Source organism: Vicugna pacos, chromosome 20 (genome assembly GCF_048564905.1).
Source record: "Vicugna pacos chromosome 20, VicPac4, whole genome shotgun sequence".
NCBI classification, from domain to species: Eukaryota; Metazoa; Chordata; class Mammalia; order Artiodactyla; family Camelidae; genus Vicugna; species Vicugna pacos.
The window spans coordinates 3705385-3717677 of NC_133006.1; the positions used below are offsets into that span (position 1 = coordinate 3705385).

Genomic DNA, 12293 nt, shown 5'->3' on the forward strand with positions numbered 1-12293 from the left:
ACACTTTTTTTTTAATAATAATAGTGTGTTAGAAACATGCAGTGTGGCATTTAGTATATACATTCCTTTGCTCGCAAGCAAAAAATCCTAATCGCTTCTTTATAACATGTTTTATTTTAGACCCTAAACTCTAAAAACACTGTTGTGATATTACTAACAACTGCTTTTTTATAAAATTAATTTGACATTTTGATGTATATATACATCCTTTCAGTCGTTTTAATGTTAACAATGCTAAACTTAAAAAAATAACAAGCTTATAGTAATGTTAAAATGTCATATGCAGTCACACATGTGTATGTCCTTGCAACTGGTGGAAATACGTTTAGTAAAAGACGTCAAACTTGTGGAAATTCCTTTGAAATCAAAAGAGCTTTCTTTACTTGGGTGGTTTCCTTTCTGTCTTCTCTTTCTCTCCCTTTCTTCAGCGCGCTCGACCTTCCTGGGTAAGCCCCGGTCTTCCCGGGGCAGAGCTCCCGGGCCCGGGCCGGGCTGGGCTGGCAGCCCCCGGCCGGACACCAGGCTCCGCACGCCAGCGGGGCCCAAGCTGCGGCGCTGCCCTGCTTTCCGGCTCAGGCTGGCCGGGCGCCAGTTACTCGTGTCCCTGTGAACGTCCGCAGGCGTGGGCACCGCGGAATCCAGCGCCGGGGCTGCGCAGGTTGTCCAAGGCGCTCAGGCCGTGGAGGCTGGAGCCCGGGGCGGCGGTCGCCGCTGAGGGCACCAGGCGGGACCACATGCTCCTGGACGAGATGGAGCCGGGCGGGGACAGCGCGCCCCGCGACGACAGGGGGTGGATGCTCTTAGGGCTGAAGAAAGGGAAGCCCTTGGTGGGCAGGGAGGCCGGCGTGAGGCCCTTGGCGGCGCAGGGGCTGTAAGAATAGCCTGGGGACGTGTCGTCGTAGGGCTGCACGAGCCCATTCAACCGCGGCCCAGAGCCATTCTTGCACAGCCTGGCCTGCGAGTTGTGCTCTCAATCTCTCCATTTGGCCCCTCTATTCTTGAACCAAACCCGGACTCGGTCTTCCGTAATGTTGGTCCACGCTGCGATTTCTTTGTGCGTGGACGTGTCCGGGTACTGTTTCCTCCGAAAAGTGGCCTCCAGTTCCTGCAGCTGCCGGGGAAGTGAGTCCGCTGCCCCATCGCCTCTCCTTGGACAGGTCTTCGGCGCCAGTGTCCTCATTCTTTCCCTGGTGGCTCTTATCTTTCTCTCCAAGTCCCCTTCTTGATATATGAATATCCCGGACCTTTAACTCTTCTAAGCTGTAGAACCAAAGTTTCACAGCAAAATTCATAGATGTAAGTCAATAGGTGCTAAATCAAGAATACTCCCTTTGGGTTGGTCTCCGAGAGTAGCCAGGTCCTTTCCATTCTTCAATGAGCCATTGGCTTCCTCAACTCAGGAGCATTATGCAACTTTTTCAGTAACGGTGAAGACTAGAACAAACCAAACCCCAGGTGCCAGAGAGCATTGGCTAGGTTCCTTTAAAAATTTAACTTTCCCAGCACAGATGGTTTACATGCCTAATTACAATTGAAAACAGTCAGTCACAAGAGGAAAATACATCTGTTTCCAATGGCTTCCAACTTCACTTAACCTAGTATGTTTGTGCTAGTGACTGGTAATTTGCATTTGTGCAAGGTCTTAGAGTGTTTTTAAAAACAAATTCAGATTTTGAGAGGATGATTTATGATATAAAGTTTTGTGGAAATTGTATGGGTAAGCTGCACTCGGTTGCCACTTATAGGAGAAAAATGTGATGTGCAGCTTAAGGTGCAGTTTTATTCTAGTGTAACTGATTATCACAGGTGAGTTTATTGTAACTGCTCCACGCACCCTCATGAGGACTGTAAAGCAATAACATGATTAGAATCGGCTATGTCAGGGTGTTTCAGTCTCAGCACTACGTGGACATGACAGTTCTTTGTTGTGTAGCCTGTACCGTGCGGTGTACAGGGTTTGGCAGCATCCCTGGCCTTTGCCCATTACATGTCAGTTTTAACTCTCTCCCCAGCTGTGGCAATTAAAACTATCTCTAGACACTGTCAGATATCACATGTGTGTCAAAATCACTCCTGGTTGAGAATCACTAGGCTATATTATGCTACAAGAAGATGAGTGGCTTACTACCCCAAATGTTCATATCTTGCTCATATAAATTCTACTGGGCAGCTTTCCAGGGCAGTTGTACACTGTGTCCTGGTTCACTATTCTGACCTACTTTGATTTTATGGTACTTCCAATCAATACATGCTTCCTAGATCATCACGGAAAGTAATGAGAGTGTAGAATTGAATTGCAAGTTCTTAAATATTTATGCCCAGAAGTGACATTTCCAGCTCTGTTCACATTTCATTGAGCAGAGAAATTACATGGCCATGCCTACCTTGTCTAGCATGAGTATTATCTGTTAAACACCATTTTCTTCAGTGAGCATTTGTTACTACTGAGAACTACTGTATTGCCAAGAGTAGAGAGGCAGGATAATATTGTGGTTGAGAGTGTGGGTCCTAGAGCCAAAGATCTTGGGGCTGAACTCCAGGTTTATATCTGTGAGTTTAAAGACACTGTGTCTAATACTGTGCCTGAGTTTCTTCATCTAAAAAACAAGGATAATAGAAGTACCTAACTCACAGGGAGCTACAAGAGTGAAATATGTTTGCATTTCTAAAATTCCTAGATACAATAAGCACCTTTTAAATGTGATTAAGTAAAAAGAAATAATTTATAGGGAGAATAATTGTATACATTTTTATAGAAATATTGAGAGGGTGAAAAAAGCAAAAAAAAGGGGAGATGTGTATTCAGAGGAATTTGACCCTTTTTTTCCATTTGCAAGTGAATTTTATTTTTATTTATTTTTTTCCTTGATGAACATCAATATAAAAATTTTCTTTTTTATTGAAGTACATTAATTACAATGCATCAGTTTCTGGTGTACAGCACAATGTCCCAGTCATGCATAAACATACATATATTTGTTTTCTTTTTTTAATTAAAGGTTATTACAAGATACTGAACATAGTTGCCTGTGCTATTCAGAAGAAACTTTTTTAAAATATATTTTTATATATAATTGCTAACATTTGTAAATCTTAAACTCCTGAATTTATCCTTCCCCATTCCCATTCCCCAGTAGCCATAAGATTGTTTATTATGCCTGCAAGTCTGTTTCTGTTTTGTAGAAGAGTTCATCAGTGCCCTCTTTCTTCTTCTTCTTTTTTTTTTTTAAGTTTCCACATATGAGTGATATCATATGGTATTTTTCTTTCTCATTCTGTCTTACTTCACTTACAATGATGATCTCTAGGTACATCCATGTTGCTGCAAATGGCATTATTTTATTCTTTTTTATGGCTGAGTAGCATTTCATTATATAAATATACCACAAATTCTTTATCCAGTCATCTGTCAGTGGACATTTAGATTGTTTCCATGTCTTGGCTATTGTAAATAGTGCTGCTGTGAACATTGCATGTATCTTTTCACATTAGAGTTACTTCCAGATACATACCAAGAAGTGGGATTTCTGGATCACATGGTGAGTCCATTTTTAGTTTTTTGAGGACTCTCCATACTGTTCTTCATAATGGCTGCACCAAAATACATTCCCACCAACAGTGTAGTGACTGATGTGAGGTGATATCTTATTGTAGCTTTGATTTGCATTTCTCTGATAATTAGTGATATTGAGCAGTTTTTTCATATGCCTATTGGCCATTTGTATGTCTTCATTGGAGAATTTCTTGTTTAGGTCTTCTGCCCATTTTTCGATTGGGTTGTTTGGGTTTTTGGTTATTAAGTTGTATGAGCTGTCAGCTCACAACAGTCAGAATGGCCATCATTCAAAATTCCACAAATGATAAATGCTGGAGAGAGTGTGGAGAAAAGGGAGCCCTCCTACACTGTCAGTAGGAATGCAGTTTGGTGCAGCTATTGTGGAAAACAGTATGGAGATACCTCAAAAGACTAAAAATAGACTTCCCATATGACCCAGCAATCCCAGTCCTGGGCATATATCCAGAAGGAACCCTAATTCAAAAAGACACCTGGACCTCAATGTTCATAGCAGCAGTATTTACAATAGCCAATACATGGAAAAGACCTAAATGTCCATTGACAGATGACTGGATAAAGAAGATGTAGTATATTTATACAATGGAATACTATCCAGCCATAAAAATGGCAATATAATGCCATTTGGAGCAACATGGTTGTCCCTGGAGAATGTTATTCTAAGTGTAGTTAGCCAGAAAGAGAAAGGAAAATATTATATGATATCACTTATATGTGAAATCTAAAAAAAAAAAAAAGAAGAAGAAGAAGAAGACAAATGAAATTTAATATAAAACAAAAACAGACTCACAGACATAGAATACAAACTTGTGGTTGCCAGGGGGTTAGGGGGTGGGAAGGGACAGACGGAGTTTGAGATTTCTAGAAACTGACAGATATATATAGACTAGTTTAAAAAGTTCACACTGTATAGCACAGGGAAATATATTCAAGATCTTGTAGTAGCTCATGGTGAAAAAGAATATGAAAATGAATATATGTATATTCTTGTATGACTGAAAAATTGTGTTGTACAACAGAAATTGACACATTGTAAACTAACCATAACTCAACAAAAAATATAAATAAATAAAAAATAAGTTGTATGAGCTGTTTATATATTCTGGAAATTAAGTCTTTGTCAGTTGCATCATTTGCAAATATTTTCTCCCATTTCATTTGTTGTCTTTTTGTTTTGCTTATGTTTTCCTTTGCTGTGGAAAAGCTTATGAGTTTAACTAGGTCCCATTTGTTTATTTTTCCTCTTATTTCCATTGCCTGGATAGACTGTCCTAGGAGAGCATTTTTTTTATTAGCTCTAGTAGTTTGTGTGTGTGTGTGTGTGTGTGCGTGTGTGTGTGTGGAGTTTTTAGTGTTTTCTGTAGATAGTATGTTGTCTGCATATAGTGACAATTTTACCTCTTCTTTTCCAATTTGGATCTCTTTTATTTCTTTTTTCCTTGCCTAATTACTGTGGTTAGGACTTTTAAGACTATGTTTCCTTTATTTATTTGGGGAAGTGGAGGCAATTAGGTATATTTACTTATTATTTTTAGAGGAGGTACCCAGAATTGAACCCAGGACCTTGTGCATGTTAAGCATGTGCTCTACCACTGAGCTATATACCCTCCTCCCCAAGACTATGTTGAGTAGAAGTGGTGAGGGTGGGCATCTTTGTTTTGTCCCAGATTTTAGTGGGAAGATTTTCAGTTTTTCACTGTTGAGTACTATGCTGGCTGTAGGCTTGTCATGAATAGCTTTAATGATGTTGAGATATGTTCCCTCTATACCCACTTTGGTAAGAGTTTTTATCATAAACAGGTATTGAATTTTATCAAATGCTTTTTCTGCATCTTTTGAGATGATCATGTGGTTTTGGTTCTTTCTTTTTTGAACATGGTGTATCACATTAATTTGCATACATCAAACCATCCTTGTGTCCCTGGGATAAATCCAACTTGATCATGGTGTATGATATTTTTTATGTGCTGTTGGATTATGTTTGCTAATATTTTGTTAAGGATTTTAAGGATTTGTGCATCTATGTTCATCAGTGATATTGGCCTGTAATTTTCTTTTTTGATTATATCTTTGGTTTTGGTATCAGGGTGATGGTAGCTTCATAGAATGAGTTTGAGAGTACTCCTTCTTTTTCAATCTTTTGAAAGTTTAAGAAGAACTGGTATGAGTTCTTCTTTGTATGTTTGGTAGAATTCCTCTGTGAAGCCATCTGGTCCTGGACTTTTGTTTGCAGGGAGGTTTTTTATTACTAACTCTATTTCATTTCTAGTGACCAGTGTGTTCAAATGGTCTGTTTCTTCTTGATTCAGTCTTGGTGGACTGTGTTTCCAAAAACTTGTCCATTCTTTCTAGTCATCCATTTTGTTTCCATATAGTTGTTCATAGTGTTCTCTTATGATATTTTCTATTTTTGTGGTATTGGTTGTAATTTCTCCATTTTTCTTTCTTATTTTGTTTATTTGTGTTCTCTCTTTTCTTCTTGGTAAGCCTGGCCAGAGAAGTTTGTCAATTTTACTCTTTCAAAAAAACCAGCTCTTGGTTTGATTGATTTTTTCCATTTAAAAAACCTCTATTTTATTTATTATCTCCCTAATCTTTATTATTTCTTTCCTTCTGCTGACTTTTGACTTTGCTCTTCTTCTCCTAATTATTTTATAAGGTAGGTTAAGTTGTTTATTTCAGATTGTTCTTTTTTGAAGAAGGCTTGTATCGCTATGAACTTCCCTCTTAGGACTGCTTTTGCTGCATCCCCTAGATTTTGTGTAGTTGTGCTTCCATTGTTATTTGTCTCAAAGTATTTTTTAATTTCTTCTTTGATTTCATCATTGACTTTTTTTCTTTTTTGGTAGCATGTTGTTTAATCTCCATGTTATCATTTTTTTCTCTTTTGTTTTTCTGTGGTGGATTTCTAGTTTCATGGCATTGTGGTCAGAAGAGAAGCTTAAAATAATTTCTGTCTTTTTGAATTTGTTGAGGTTTCTTTTGTGCCTGAATACATGATCTATTCTAGACAATGTTCCATGTGCACTTGAAAAGAATGTATATTCTATTTTTGTGGGTGTAATGTTCTGAAAATATCAACCAAGCTCAATTGTTCTATTGTGTCATTTAGTTTCTCCATTGCCTTATTTATTTTCTGTCTGGAAGACCTGTCCAATGATGTTAATGAGGTGTTAAATTCTCCTACTATGATTGTGTTCCCATCACTTTCTCCCTTTATATCTGTTAGTATTAGCTTTGTGTGTGTCAGTTCTCCTATAATGGGTTTGTATATGTTAACGGGTGTAATATCCTCATCTTGTATTTCTCCTTTGATCATTATAGAGTGTCCTTCCTTATCTTTCTTTATGGCCCTTTTTTAAAAGTCTATTTTGTCTCAAATCAGTATTGCTATTCCTGCTTTCTTGTCATTTCCATTTGCAAGAAATACGTTTTTGCATCTTCTCACTTTCAATCTATGTGCATCCTTCTCCCTAAAATTGGTCTCTTGATGCAACATATTATAGGTTCTTGTTTTATTATCCAGTCTGACTCTCTGTGTCTTTTGATTGGAGCATTCAGTTCATTGACATTTACAGTAATTATTGATAGATGTGTGTTTATTGCCATTTTGAACTTAATTTTCCTGTTTGGTATTTCCTCTTTGTTCCTTTCTTTTTTCTTTTTCTTTTTCTTTTTAGGCTTTGATAATTTTCTTTTATATTATCTTGGCTTCTTTTTGTTTTTTGTGACTATATTATATGCTTTTGACTTGTGGTTACCCTGTTTTTCAAGTATATTGACCCACTGCTATATCTGTTGCTTTAAACTGTTAGTCATATAAGCTCAAATACATCCTAAAAACAAAAAAAAATTTTTTAAATCTATATTTTCTTGCTCCTCTCTCTCACCTTTTATGATTTTGATGTTCTTACCCTGTTGTGCAAACTCCACTTCCTCACTCCAGAGGACAAGGGTCAGGCCCCAGGTCAGTGCCACTCCCAGTGCCATGTGCAGGCACAGTAGACAGACAGCAGAAAATAGCCACACCAGCCCTCACCCTCACTATGTGCCAGAACTCTGCTCCTTGCTCATTTGTCTTGGAGGCATGGATCCACAAAGATACCCATGGAGCAGAACATTCCCCTCAGCTTGGGGCTGTAAACACATATCAGTCCTGCCTATGAGGTTGCAGAACCCTTGGGTACAGATTCAGGTTTCATCCCCACCTCCACCTGGGAGCTTCACACCAGAAAATATGGTAGCTCTGGCTGAGCCCCACCTCTCTTCTCCCAAGAATTCATCAGCAATGGTGTCACGGGTCTGCAGAGACAAAGGCTACAGTGCCCCGCCTCCACAGCATGCACCAGCAGTTTTTTGTTTGTTTTATGGGGGACTCAGGTTGTTCTGTTTTGTATACCCTCCCAGCCACTGTGCATGGCACACTCCAGTCCCCTGAGGTTGCCTCCGTGCAAATGGCCCCAGTCCTCCACCCGGCTTGGGCAGCCTGTCCAGTCCCCAAGCTGGTTCACATCTAGGGCTGGGGGTTTCAGGGACCCTTTGTGCCCATTTCACCTAGTTCTTTCTGTCAAGGGCTGTTCTGCACAGATCCAAGCCTCAGAGGCTCCCTCTCCTTCCTTACTGACCTTTCCGATGGGGAGGGAGACTCAGTGAATGAGTGCTATTCCTCTTTTGCCACTCCCTCCCTGTGGGACCAGTCTTGAACTAATTTCCTTTTTCTTCTTCTTTCCCCCCCATCAGATTTGTGATAAGTTTTGTCTTTTGAAGAAGGCAGTGTTCTGTCAAAGTTCAGCAAGTGTTCGGTCCATGTGGATGTCTCTCTTGGTGTGTTCATGAGAAAGGGTGAGCTAAGACCAGTCCTTCTACTCTGCCATCCTGGCTGCTCCCCTTCTCAACTGTTATATATGACAACTCCACAAATAAAACTGGCCAAAAGGGCATGTTTTCCAACATGACTTGCAGATGCTTACCAAAGTCAATAAAATAAATCAATAAATGCTGCAAATTGTTTGAAAGTATATTAAAGCTTAACCTAGACAAATGAGGTAGCAATGTATTTGCTATTTGTTCATCAAAGCCCTGTTACAACTGTTAAATATTGATTTTAAATGAAAATATGTCTTTTTTTGCTGTTATTAGGACTTTACTCGAATCTTCCCCTTAAAAAGTATTCAATGCCTTTTACAATATCCACCTATTTAAAATATCATTTCAGTACTAAGTACCTAATAGTCAGTCTATCATGGTGTTTGTTCAGCATTTCCCTTTATGCTAACTCATTAATGTTCTACTTAGAGAGCACCACCCCTCACTCCTGAGCACTATGGGCTGAGGTCTCAGGGCCAGCACCCCTCATACAAAATAACTGAGTCACAACACATTTTTCTGTTCTGGCTGTTGTATTTCCTTCAGAAGGCATTTAAGAAATTGTTACCATTATAACTTTAAGAAAATAAGTGTTCTTCCATGTGTACTGTATTTGTGACTTGGTTTCCTAAATTTCCCAGATTCACTCACTTTACAACTTCTAGAGCATTCAACACACTCAGACATTGGCTTCCATCTTATTTATAATTTGGCTTTTGTGTTATTCCTTCAACAGAATTCTGATCTAGTCTTTCTGTGTTCCTTTTCTTTCTTCCTTTATCATAGTTCCTTTTTTTCTTCTTTGATTATTATCATCACATAAAGCTTCAGATGAACAAATTTCTTGTTATCACCCAATTTTTGAATATCTTTTTAACATTGTTCCTGATTGAGATTAGAAGAGAAGATTCAAAAAAAGTAAATAATTTATCTCATTAGATCATGTTTTTCAAAGTATCATAACCATGTGATGAGATTGTTAAGAATGTATGTTTCTAAGATTCATCTCAGACTTGGTGAATCAAAATCTCCAGGGGTGAATCTCTGGAAATCTGCATTATTAAGAAACTCTCCAGCAGATTTCTACATGCATCACACCACCACAGCCAAATTCCTTTAAGAAGCTATCTTATAATAAGATTCTACTATACATCTGAAATGCATTTATAGAAAAAGTAAAAATAAGCAAAATAGTTTGAAATATTTGTCATGGCATAAGCACATTTGTCAAAATTTAGGTCATGATTTGACCTGTCTAATTCTTTCACTAGATTTCAAAATATTATCAGTTAAAAAAATCAGATAAATATACTTAGAGAAAAGAATAGCAAAAATGAATCTGTGATTATATGAATGAAGTTTTTACTATATATCCCCTTCCTTGTGGCTTTTTCTTCACCAAAATTTTGGAAACATTTCTAAATAATAGATTACAGACTCTTGGAGAGCAAAAGCAGTTCTTACTCCATCTCTAAAATATCCTAGTGTGATGAAATGCCATGAATTACCTTTAAACATTAGTGGTAGTAAGGAAACTCTTCTATACAGTCCTAGTCCAGGCCACTATTTTCAGAATTTCCCCTTGAAATGATCATCTGTAATCTACGTATTAGTATAAACGACAAAGAGAAAGAGAGCTCTAATATCATATTTTGTAACTTTATGCTGTGACCCAGACTCACTTATTTTTCAATAGTTAAGGCCTCTGGTTTTGGTACAGATATCAACATAAATAATTTAGAGTAGGGATAATTAATAGTTTCAAGATCAGCTTAGTAAATTGAATTTGTTCAAAAGTATAAGCTTAGGACTTTTCCCTATATTATAGCATTTTCCACATGCAGCTTTCCTTTATGTCAGCATAGCAATCACAGCCCATAAGAAGCAGTGGCAACTCTATTAGAAACAGGAAAATAAGGCTCTAAATGAACCTTCTCCTCACAAATTAAAGACATGTGTCCTTAGACATCTCATCTGAATTTTATCCTTTTAAGAATTCTGTTTCCTTGTGGTACACAGTACCAATACATTTTGATGCCAGTAACTATCAAAGATACCCATACATCAGAGGCCTTTCACCAATAGCCAGTATTAATACCCTGAAAACACATTAATCATAGACCTCAAATAGGAAGAGGTGAAGGAAAAGACAAAAGAAAATATTCAAATGTTCCTAGACAGAATTAAATTAGTTATCACAGACTTTTCTGTTATCTATGCAAAAGAATTTTCTCCTCTGTAGGGAATCAGGGATATCTTCTTTGGCCCCCAAATCTTGATCTGAATATTTCTTTGATAAGCAGGGCTGGATTACCCCTCCTCCACAGTGGGTTCTGGCCGGCAGAAGTCCCACCGAGATGGAATGAACTACTCGAGACTCTGGAAAAAGTCAAGAGAGCGAGAGGGAGTAGGGAGCCAACTCCACGAGCCTCTCAAATTCTCCCACATTTATTGTGTATAGTCAAAGGAAAAAGTCATTACCAGTTGTGTGATAGTAAGGAGGAACTTGGGGAAAGACAGGATGAGACAGAGATTGTAGAAACCACAATGAGTACAAAGGCTTAGTGTATCTTTAGGGACGTCATGGGGAGAGGGGAACAAGGTACATTCTTTAGACATGTTCATTACAAAGCAGACCACCAGACCAGCCAGGTCCTTGTTTTGGGGATAATAGACTATCTAACAGCAAGCACGCCCAGCATTTATAGCTGAGGGCCTGGGTCCTTGCTTTGCAACAAGCAGAGTGCTATCTAAAACCTCAACTTTGCAAGCAAGGCATTGTCTCTGCTTTTTACACAAGGAAACAGGAGTGCAGACCCTGCTTCCAAAGCAGTTACTAAGGACATTTGTTCTTCTTAAAGGTGACAGTTGGCTGGGGCTGGCTACAATTTGTTAACCCAATCATGGACTCCCACACTCCACCAAATGTATTACTTTATACTTAGTAGCAGCTCCTAAAACATGCAAGCATGATTTATAATAGTAACTGGTACATAATGAAAGCCCAAAGAATGTTAGTTTTGTTAACACTGTTTTTATTGTTGTCAAAGACTCTACTTTCAAGAATTAAAAAAGCCATGGCAATTTTGAAATGGAGTTAACATCAGATATACACCTTTTAATCTAAGCATATAACAAAATTTAGCCAGTTGCCAATTTCTAATTGATTATTATTATATCTATTATATTATATTATCTATTGTATCTATTAACACATACACAAATTTGGGTCAGCTCTCAGAAAAATAAAATAAATATTTGTCTATGGGATTTGCTTGATAAAACAATACAATACATTTTTGTGTCTAAATATATCACTTGGCTAAGTGTAAGCTTAAAACTTCCAGTCAGGTATTCTTGGTTATATATATATTTTTTTTTCTTTCATCACTTTAAATGTATTATGCCACTCCCTTCTGACCTGCAAAATTTCTGCTAAAAAGTTAATTGAGAGTCTTACATAATTTATCTTTTATATAACTGGTTGCTTTTGACTTCCTGCTTTTAAATTTATTTGTTTGTTTTCTTTATCATTACATTTTGCCATTTTAATTACAATATGCCTTGTTGTGGATTTCTTTGGGTTGATCTTGTTTGAGATTCTATTTTTCCTGGTCTTGGGTGTCTATTTCCTTTCCCATGTGGGAGAAATTTTCATCTATCATCACTTTAAATAAGTTCTCTTCCTCTTTCTCTCTCTCCTCTCCTTCTGAGACCCCTACACTGTGAATGCTTGATGTTGTCCCAGAAGTATCTTAACTGTCCTCATTTTTTAACATATTTTTTGTTTGTTTGTTTAAGCTTGGGTATTTTCCATTACTCTGTCTTTCAGTTGGCTGATCTGTTCCTCTGT

At 37.9% G+C, this 12293-nt stretch overlaps 1 pseudogene; it reads right to left on the reverse strand.

The window, feature by feature from the left end:
• Positions 1 to 276: 276 nt before the first annotated feature.
• Positions 277 to 1292, reverse strand: LOC102532514 (pituitary homeobox 2 pseudogene; annotated as a pseudogene).
• Between the last annotated feature and the right edge of the window lie 11001 nt (positions 1293 to 12293).